Here is an 8858-nt window from a genome sequence, read left to right as displayed (position 1 = left end):
GTGGGCCCAGGGGTATTCCAGTCTGTAAAGCTGTGGACCCGTTATGTGCTGTTCTGCTCAGTTTGTTATGATATGTCATGGTGTGACATGGTTATGTGGACTGTATGTGTATCGGTATTTTGGGGGTAACTCACTAAGCTTTCGGGCTTACAGTTTCAGTTTATTGTTTCAGGTACATCAGGGGATCGCGGCAAGGCGAAGGCATGATCGTACAGCTCCTCCTATTATGTTATGTTTCTGGGAAAACTCTGATATAAATGTATTTTGAAAACAAAGTTGTAATGTTTTTATAAATTCGACATGTTTTGAAAGTTTAAATTTGGCTTGAATTTTTGGGTGTTACAAGTTGGTATCAGAGCCTTGGTTTGAGTGAATTGGAGGAACACTCGTGTGACTCCAGTCTCAAATCAAGGAAAGGATTTTCAAAATGATTTTTCAAAAAGGTTTTCAAAATAAATAAAGGAGGATGCAGGGCGTACGATCAGCCGGAGCCAGTAAGTAGACCCCAAAATACCATACAAGTTATTTGATTATACGATATGATAGAACAGCATGTTAGTGCTAGGCTAGGGATCTTCAGGAATTGCATGATAGAATTGCCTGAATACATGATGCATGCTAGCCTAGGGTTTCCTTTATGTGAGATTGACATCATTACTGTAGTTGTCTAATGTATGCATCCCAGTTGTACATAATTAAGATCTTATAGCCTGAGAATGTTTGATTTGGCCTTATGTTCTGTTCTTGTTTGATTGGGGGCTTGGGGTAGGATTGGATATTCTAAAGTCTATAGGGTCCAGCGTTATGCATGGCTAGCATACATTAGTGCTGCAGGGTTGGTGGAAGTTTCATGGATAGGAGGGATTGAGTGAGACCGGGAGGTCAGTTATAAGATATTTAGCATTCCTCTAGGAGTGAGGATTGAGCGCTCGCCATGTTGTGCATATTGTTAGGGTGTTGTGGTGATACTTGGGGCAAATATGGGTAGGTGTGGAAGGTAGTAGGGGCCCATGCTACTGAAAGCACAGGACCTATACGCATGTCAAGTAAGTCGCAATCCCTAGGGTTAGTAGGGAGTTGGCTCCCAGTGATTTATATGAATTATCTGATAACTGGTGATATGTTTCAGAATGGTGATGACGAGGCGCTTCGTGGCTGGATCCGGTTCGGGATCAGGATCAGGGGACAGAGGCCAGGAGGGGCCGACAGCACCTGAGCCAGTGGTGCAGATGGGTACAGAGGAGTTGGATGCCAGGATTCGAGAGATCCTGCATGATGAGGTTGCTGCTGCATTCCGAGCTCAGTTACCGGAGATGTTCGGGTCGATCAAGACCGCCATGGTGGAGTATTTTGATGAGCGTTATGCAGCCCTTGCAGAGACAGCCGCCGCAGCAGCTGCATCAGCTGTATCAGCGACGGGAGGAGGAGTTGGTAGAGGTTTTCAGTACAGGGACTTCGATAACACGAAGCCCCCTACTTTTGATGGGATGCAGGATCCCATCAAGGCTATGAGGTGGATTTCAGATGTGGAGGGGTGTTTCTTCACCTGCTCGTGTCCTGCTGACCAGAAGGTCAGGTGTGCTCTGAACCTGCTTAGGTCTGGGGCCAAGGACTGGTGGAGACTTGCGACTGGGTCGTACTCTGATGATCAGAGAGCTGCTGTTACTTGGGAGCAGTTCAGGGATATGTTCCGCGCCCGTTACATTCCACGGGTTGAGCTGGAGCGATTGGCACAGGAGTTTTTGAGTTTGAGACAGGATGGGGAGTCGGTGACGGAGATCACCCGGATGTTCACCGAGAGGGCGATGTTTTGCCCGGAGTTTGCTTCAGAGCAGGCCCAGATGACCCGTTATCTGAGCATGCTCAAGACGGATATCCGTCAGTTTGTGTCTACCCAGCGATGTGATACTCTTCTAGAGTTGCAGGAGGCCGCCAGACGGCATGAGTTGGAGATTGAGCAGCAGTTGAGAGAACAGCGGCAGGCCCCGGCACATTCTCAGCCGGCGCCGAAGCGGTCTAAGACCGCTGATACTAGGACCGGGGGTCAACAGAGCCGCACATGTGGGAAGTGTGGCAAGGGTCATTCTGGTGTGTGTCGAGCTGGTAGTGGATGCCACAAGTGTGGCAAGGAGGGGCATTACGCGAAAGACTGTCGCCAGGCCGCTCCAGTTCAGAGTATGAGGTTATGTTACCATTGTGATCAGGTTGGCCATTTGAAGGCCAACTGCCCGTTACTCGCCGCCAAACCAGCGCAGGCTCCAGCGCCGGCTACTTTGAGGATCACGGATGGGAGACCATTCAGGGCAGAGCCTCCAAAGGCTCAGGGTCGTGCCTTCCAGCTTACAGCGGAGGAGGCCAGAGCAGCACCAGATGTGGTTGCTGGTACCTTTTTAGTGAACTCCTTGCCTGCTTTGGTCTTATTTGACTCGGGGGCGAGTCGGTCCTTCGTATCTCAGACATTTAGTAGGGAGTTCAGTACGCCAATGGGCGAGTTAGAGTGTCCGTTGTGAGTGTCTATCGCCAACGAACACGGGGTTTCTGCTTCTTCAGTTTATCGAGGGTGTGACTTGGAGATTTTCGGGGTGTCATTTCCGATAGATTTGATTCCGATTCCCATGGGGGAGGTATGCGTGATTGTAGGCATGGATTGGCTCAGTCGATTCGGTGCCATGATCGACTGTGAGGGGCAACGAGTAGTAGTTCGAACCCCAAGTGGGGGAGAACTGATTGTATATGGCGAGGGCACAAGAGTGGGATCAGGGTTTTGTTCAGCTGCCAGGGCACGACAGTACATTCAGCATGGGTGTGCAAGTTATCTAGCGTATGTGGTAGATACGCGATCCAGGGATCAGATTTCGGTTTCCGACGTACCGATGGTCAGGGAGTTCGCAGACGTATTCCCGGAGAAGTTACCGGGGATACCTCCAGAGAGGCAGGTCGAGTTCAGGATCGACCTGGTGCCAGGTGCGGCCCCTATTGCTAAGGCGCCGTACCGATTGGCACCGCCAGAGATGCAGGAGCTGTCATCGCAGCTGCAGGAACTGCTGGGCAAGCAGTTCATTCGACCTAGCAGTTCTCCATGGGGAGCACCGATACTTTTCGTCCGGAAGAAGGACGGTTCGCACCGGATGTGTATCGATTACCGGGAGTTGAATAAGTTGACGGTGAAGAACCGTTATCCACTCCCGAGGATAGACGATCTCTTCGACCAGTTACAGGGTGCATCTTGGTTTTCCAAGATAGACTTGAGGTCTGGGTATCATCAGGTCAGGGTCAGAGAGGAGGACGTGGAGAAGACCGCGTTCCGAACTCGTTATGGACATTACGAGTTCGTGGTGATGCCGTTTGGGCTCACCAACGCGCCAGCGGTGTTCATGGACCTGATGAATCGGGTCTGTAGACCGATGCTTGATCGCTCGGTCATAGTGTTTATAGATGATATCTTGGTGTATTCCAAGACCCGAGAGCAGCATGAGGAACATCTGCGAGAGCTGTTGGGAGTTCTAAGATGGGAACGGTTGTACGCCAAGTTCTCGAAGTGTGAGTTTTGGTTACGGGAGGTCCAGTTCCTCGGACATCTCGTTAACCAGGAGGGGATTTTGGTCGATCCGGCCAAAATCGAGGCGGTTATGCAGTGGGAGGTTCCGAAATCTCCCTCAGATATTAAGAGCTTTCTGGGGTTGGCAGGGTACTACCAGAGGTTCATACGGGACTTCTCCAAGATTGCAGTGCCCCTCACTCGTCTGACAAGGAAGGGAGTGGATTTCCGATGGGGTCCCGAGCAGCAGAGGGCGTTTGAGACCCTCCGTCAGCATTTGTGCGAGGCTCCAGTATTGACACTCCCGGAGGGAGTCGAGGATTTTGTGGTGTTCTGTGATGCATCCATCACAGGTTTAGGGGCGGTCCTCATGCAGAGAGGACGAGTGATAGCCTACGCATCGCGGCAGCTGAAGCCGCATGAGACGAGATACCCTACGCATGACTTGGAACTGGGGGCGGTGGTGTTCACCCTCAAGATATGGAGACACTACCTCTATGGGGTCCGTTGTACCATTTACACGGATCACAAGAGCTTGAGACATATCATGGATCAGCTGAACCTGAACATGAGGCAACGCAGGTGGCTGGACGTAGTCAAGGACTACGATTGCGAGATCCTTTACCATCCTGGTAAAGCGAATGTAGTGGCGGACGCTTTGAGCCGCAAGTCAGCGGGGTCTTCCACCCCAGCGGTATGTATGAGGATAGCGGTGGATTCTCCGCTGGTGAGTTTGATCAGAGATGCCCAGGTTGAGGGCATCCGCCCGGAAAATTGGAAGCTGGAGAGGATCAAGGGCGAGAACACCCGGTTTGTGCAGGATAGTCGGGGACTATTAACCCGATGCGGTCGGGTTTGGGTTCCAATGACGGGTGGGGTTAGGCAGACGGTTATGGAGGAGGCTCATAAGTCTCATTTCTCTATTCACCCGGGGGCTACCAAGATGTATCGGGATTTGAGTTTGAGCTATTGGTGGCCGTGCATGAAGCGGGAAATCGCTTGGTACGTTGAGAGGTGCTTGACCTGTAGGATGGTCAAGGCCGAGCATCAGTGGCCGCATGGAAAGCTGCAGCCCCTAGAGATTCCCATGTGGAAATGGGAACAGATCACGATGGATTTTATTACCAAATTGCCGAAGACGGCAAAGGGGTTTGATGCTATATGGGTCATCGTGGATCGATTGACCAAGAGCGCCCATTTCTTGGCTATACGAGAGGGCTCATCGGCCGCGAAATTGGCCGAATTGTACGTTCGGGAGATCGTGTCTCGCCATGGGGTTCCTGTCTCCATTGTCTCTGATCGGGATGTCAGGTTTACCTCCCGCTTCTGGCAAAAGTTTCACGAGGAGCTGGGCACGCGATTGCACTTCAGCATAGCATTCCACCCGCAGACAGACGGCCAGAGCGAGCGGACTATTCAGACCCTCGAGGACATGTTGCGGGCATGTGTCATTGATTTCGGTGGGAGCTGGGATTCTCACCTACCGCTTGCGGAGTTCGCCTACAACAACAGCTATCATTCTAGCCTTGGCGCCCCGCCATTCGAGATGTTGTACGGGTGGAGATGTCGCACCCCGGTTTGTTGGGGCGAAGTTGGGCACAGGGTGATGGGTAGTACGGAGGTTGTCTTGCAGACTACCGAAAAGATCCAGCAGGTTAGACAGCGTTTGCAAACCGCTCAGAGTCGGCAAAAGAGTTATGCCGACAAACGCCGATCCGAGTTGGAGTTTCAGGTGGATGACATGGTCCTCCTGAAGGTATCACCCTGGAAGGGTGTCATCAGATTCCGAAAGAGGGGCAAGCTGGGCCCCAGGTTCATTGGTCCTTTTAGGATTTTGGCCCGGGTGGGTCGGGTCGCCTATCGATTGGATCTCCCGGCAGAGCTTAGCCAGATCCACAACACTTTCCATGTTTCTCAGTTGAGGAAATGTTGGTGGACGAGTCAGCAGTAGTACCCATGGAGGATATTCAGGTTGATAGCAGCCTGAATTATATCGAGAGACCAGTTGTGATCTTAGATCGAAAGGCGAAGACCTTGAGGAACAAGGTGGTTCAGTTAGTGAAGGTGCAGTGGCAGCACCAGAAGGGTTCAGAGTGGACGTGGGAGTCCGAAGAGGAGATGCGGGGGCATTACCCGGAGTTGTTTTCAGATGCAGCAGCAGCAGCAGACTTCGAGGACGAAGTCTGAGACAAGTGGGGGAGAAGTGTAACGCCCCGTTCCTGGTACGTATTTAATTTGATTAAATGTTTCTTTTTGTAAGAGCTACTCGGCGAGTTGTAGCCCTAACTCGCCGAGTAGATGTCGAATTGGACGCGGGCTTTAAGTGATCTACTCGGCGAGTCCACGCCTGGACTCGGCGAGTAGGCCAGTCAGGAGGAAACCCTAATCCTTAGGGTTTGCACCCTATTTAAACGTCCTTATAGCCCCATCTCAGCCTCCATCACCCTCAGAGCATTCCTTATCTAAACCCTAGTCTCCATTGGTGAGTTTGAGTGATTGTTGCCTTGTGAAGGGACTTTTGGTGCACATTGGAGCAAGTGGAAGAAGGAAGGGGTTGAAGAGCTCAAGGAAGGGGACTTAGATCCAGAACACATTCATTTGTGGTCACCCATTCTGGTAATAAAGTTTCCATCTTGATTATTGATCTATTAGATCTTGTTTGTCCCTAAATTGTTGCTTTTAAGCCCTAAAACCCCAAATCCTTGGTAGAGAAACCTTATGGTTGGGCTATACTTCAGATCTGGACCCTCATTACCTTCTAGAGTTGTAAAGTCTCAGTTATGTTCGTAATTGAGGTCCCTCTTGAGCTTAGAACCCCATTAAGAGCTTAGTTTTGACATTTGGAGCCCTTAAAGCTATGCATGCATGTAAAGTGTCACACCCCCAAACCAAGGATGGCGGAAACGTCCGGGGGTGGAGGACTTCATGTATAGTATCATAACAACAATTGTAATAGTAATTCAAGCAAACACAACCAACATATATATAATTGAAAAAGTTACATCATTGTATGAATTACATGTTTACGAATCAATTACAATATGTTGATAAAATATGAAATAGTAGACGCCTTAGTGTCCCATCCTCAAAAGCACTTGATTACCTGTTTAATGATTTCCTGAGAATACAAGTTGTTTGAAAAAGTGTCAACACAAAGGTTGGTGAGTTCATAAGCTTTTGTTTGGTATTATTAAAAGCCTTTCGTTTGTAAAAGTAGTATTTGTGTTAGAAAATCCAATATTTTCCTTAATGTGTAAATGTAGTCTTAAAACCCAAAGACCGAAATGTACAAGTAATTTGTCATATTTATAGTAAAACAATGCAAGTTTAAATCGACATAAACTCGTTAAATTTTAATGAAGTTCCCGTAAATTCCAATGTTTATTAATACTTTATGTGAGTTTATTATAACCATACTATGACCAAGGTTGCCTAAAACGACGTTCTTCAGGCGTCGGAAATGTTATGACATTTGTCACCCCAGACCTATCGGTCTAACTGTTGCATGCAGTTTAGGTGTGGGTTTGTCAAACCCAATATAGATCTATACACAAGTATCACGCTCTCCCTCAAGGAGACTCTGGTTACAATACAGGACTTAATGGTAATTTGAAGTAAATGTCTCACAAAGTCATTAACGGAATTACGTGTTATGAAAACTTGGTACCGTATGGCCGTACCTTGCTTAATGAAAATATCCTTTGTATAAATGTACCCTTTTTAAATGTATGTGTTATGTAATGTATCATAAACTATACCTATTATAGTTTATCAACCAAGGGTAGTACGTAGTAATGTATGCAAACTATATTCAAAATAGTTTATTAAATGTTTGAATGTATCGGTTGTACTTTGATTATAATCACTTGTTATTCTTTATATTTTATATGTCCAAATCCATTTGTAAACTGATGTGTGTCTAAATATTAAGATAAAATGTCATATATTGCAATAACATATAATCACATAAAGATATACACCTTGCTCAACATGTTACAAGGTGAAATGAAATTAACAGCAACTTTTCGTTGAAAACAGTTTCTGTTACTGTTATTAGAAAATTTATAGAAATCCCTGGAGAAAGCCTTGAAGTTCTTGAAGTTGAGAGAAAAGATGAGAGAATTTTGGAGAGTGTTCTTGGTTGCTAAGTGTAGAATGAAAGAGTTTTATGGAGAATGAGGAGAGAGGATCAATCCTCCAGCTCTTAGAACGTGGGAAGAGCTGGAGATTGGGTGTAAAGGTCCACTAAGGAGACAAGGGGTAGTGGGAAAGAGTGGCTAATCATAGAGTGAGGTGGTGGTGGTTTGCTTTTGTCATAAATTAAGGAAAAGCAAATATTCCCTCAATAATTAGTTCAACCACTAATTCTTTTAATATATTTTATAAAAACCCTGGAGATTTATAGGTTTTGGGGCCTTCGTTTATAAAATAAAGTTTTGGGTGAAAATCCCACGTTAAAATAATGAAAAACGGAGTTAAAACGAAGTCGTAGTCGAAAACCGGGAAAAAAGGCTGAATCTGCGAAGTTGCTCGGTCCTGGGCCGAGGTTCGGACCTGAGGCTTCGGACCTGAGGCTTCGGTGCGAGGCTTCGGTCCTGAGCACTTCGGATGCGAGGCTTCGGTCCGAGCCTTCGGATGCGAGGCTTCGGTCCTGAAGCTTCGGTTTTGGGTCCTTAAGGCTATTTTACCCGTTTTTACCCCGTTTCAAGTGGTTTTTGACCCGGTTAAGGGTCGTGATGACCCGAATGATTACAAAAAGTTAAAGGAACTTTTGAGAGAGATTTGGGAGAGATTTCTAATAGAGAGAGATTGAGTGAAAGAGATTTAGAGAGAGTTCTTTTGAGACCTTTTTGAGTGTTTGGCTTTGAAACGCAAGGTCCGTAAACCCCGTTAAGCCATGATTTAGTGTCCTACACAATCCCGATGATTGTGCAATAGTGTTTTATCGCTTTGGTTCGTTGTTTAGCACTGTTAAGGCTAAGGAAAATCAAACACATGAACTTTCCAAATGATGATTTCTCATTAAAATAGCGAATTGTATAGTGATTACATAACGTAAACCCTAACATACAAGGGTTATTGGAGTTGACCGGTTTGACTTGTTGACTTTGTTTGACTTTGAATTGACCGAAATTTGACGGTTGTCACATCATCCCCCCGTTAGAAGGAATTTCGTCCCGAAATTTTCATTTTGACTGGGATTTCAAGAGTTTGGGAAGAGATGTGGATACTTTTGTTTCATCTGATCCTCGCGTTCCCAGGTGAATTCGGGTCCTCGTTTAGCGTTCCAACGGACCTTCACGATGGGAATACGACTTTG

The sequence above is a fragment of the Lactuca virosa genome, chromosome 7, assembly GCF_052849685.1.
Source record: "Lactuca virosa cultivar CGN04683 chromosome 7, Lactuca_virosa_CGN04683_v6, whole genome shotgun sequence".
Classification (NCBI taxonomy): Eukaryota; Viridiplantae; Streptophyta; class Magnoliopsida; order Asterales; family Asteraceae; genus Lactuca; species Lactuca virosa.
This window is presented reverse-complemented; position numbering follows the sequence as displayed.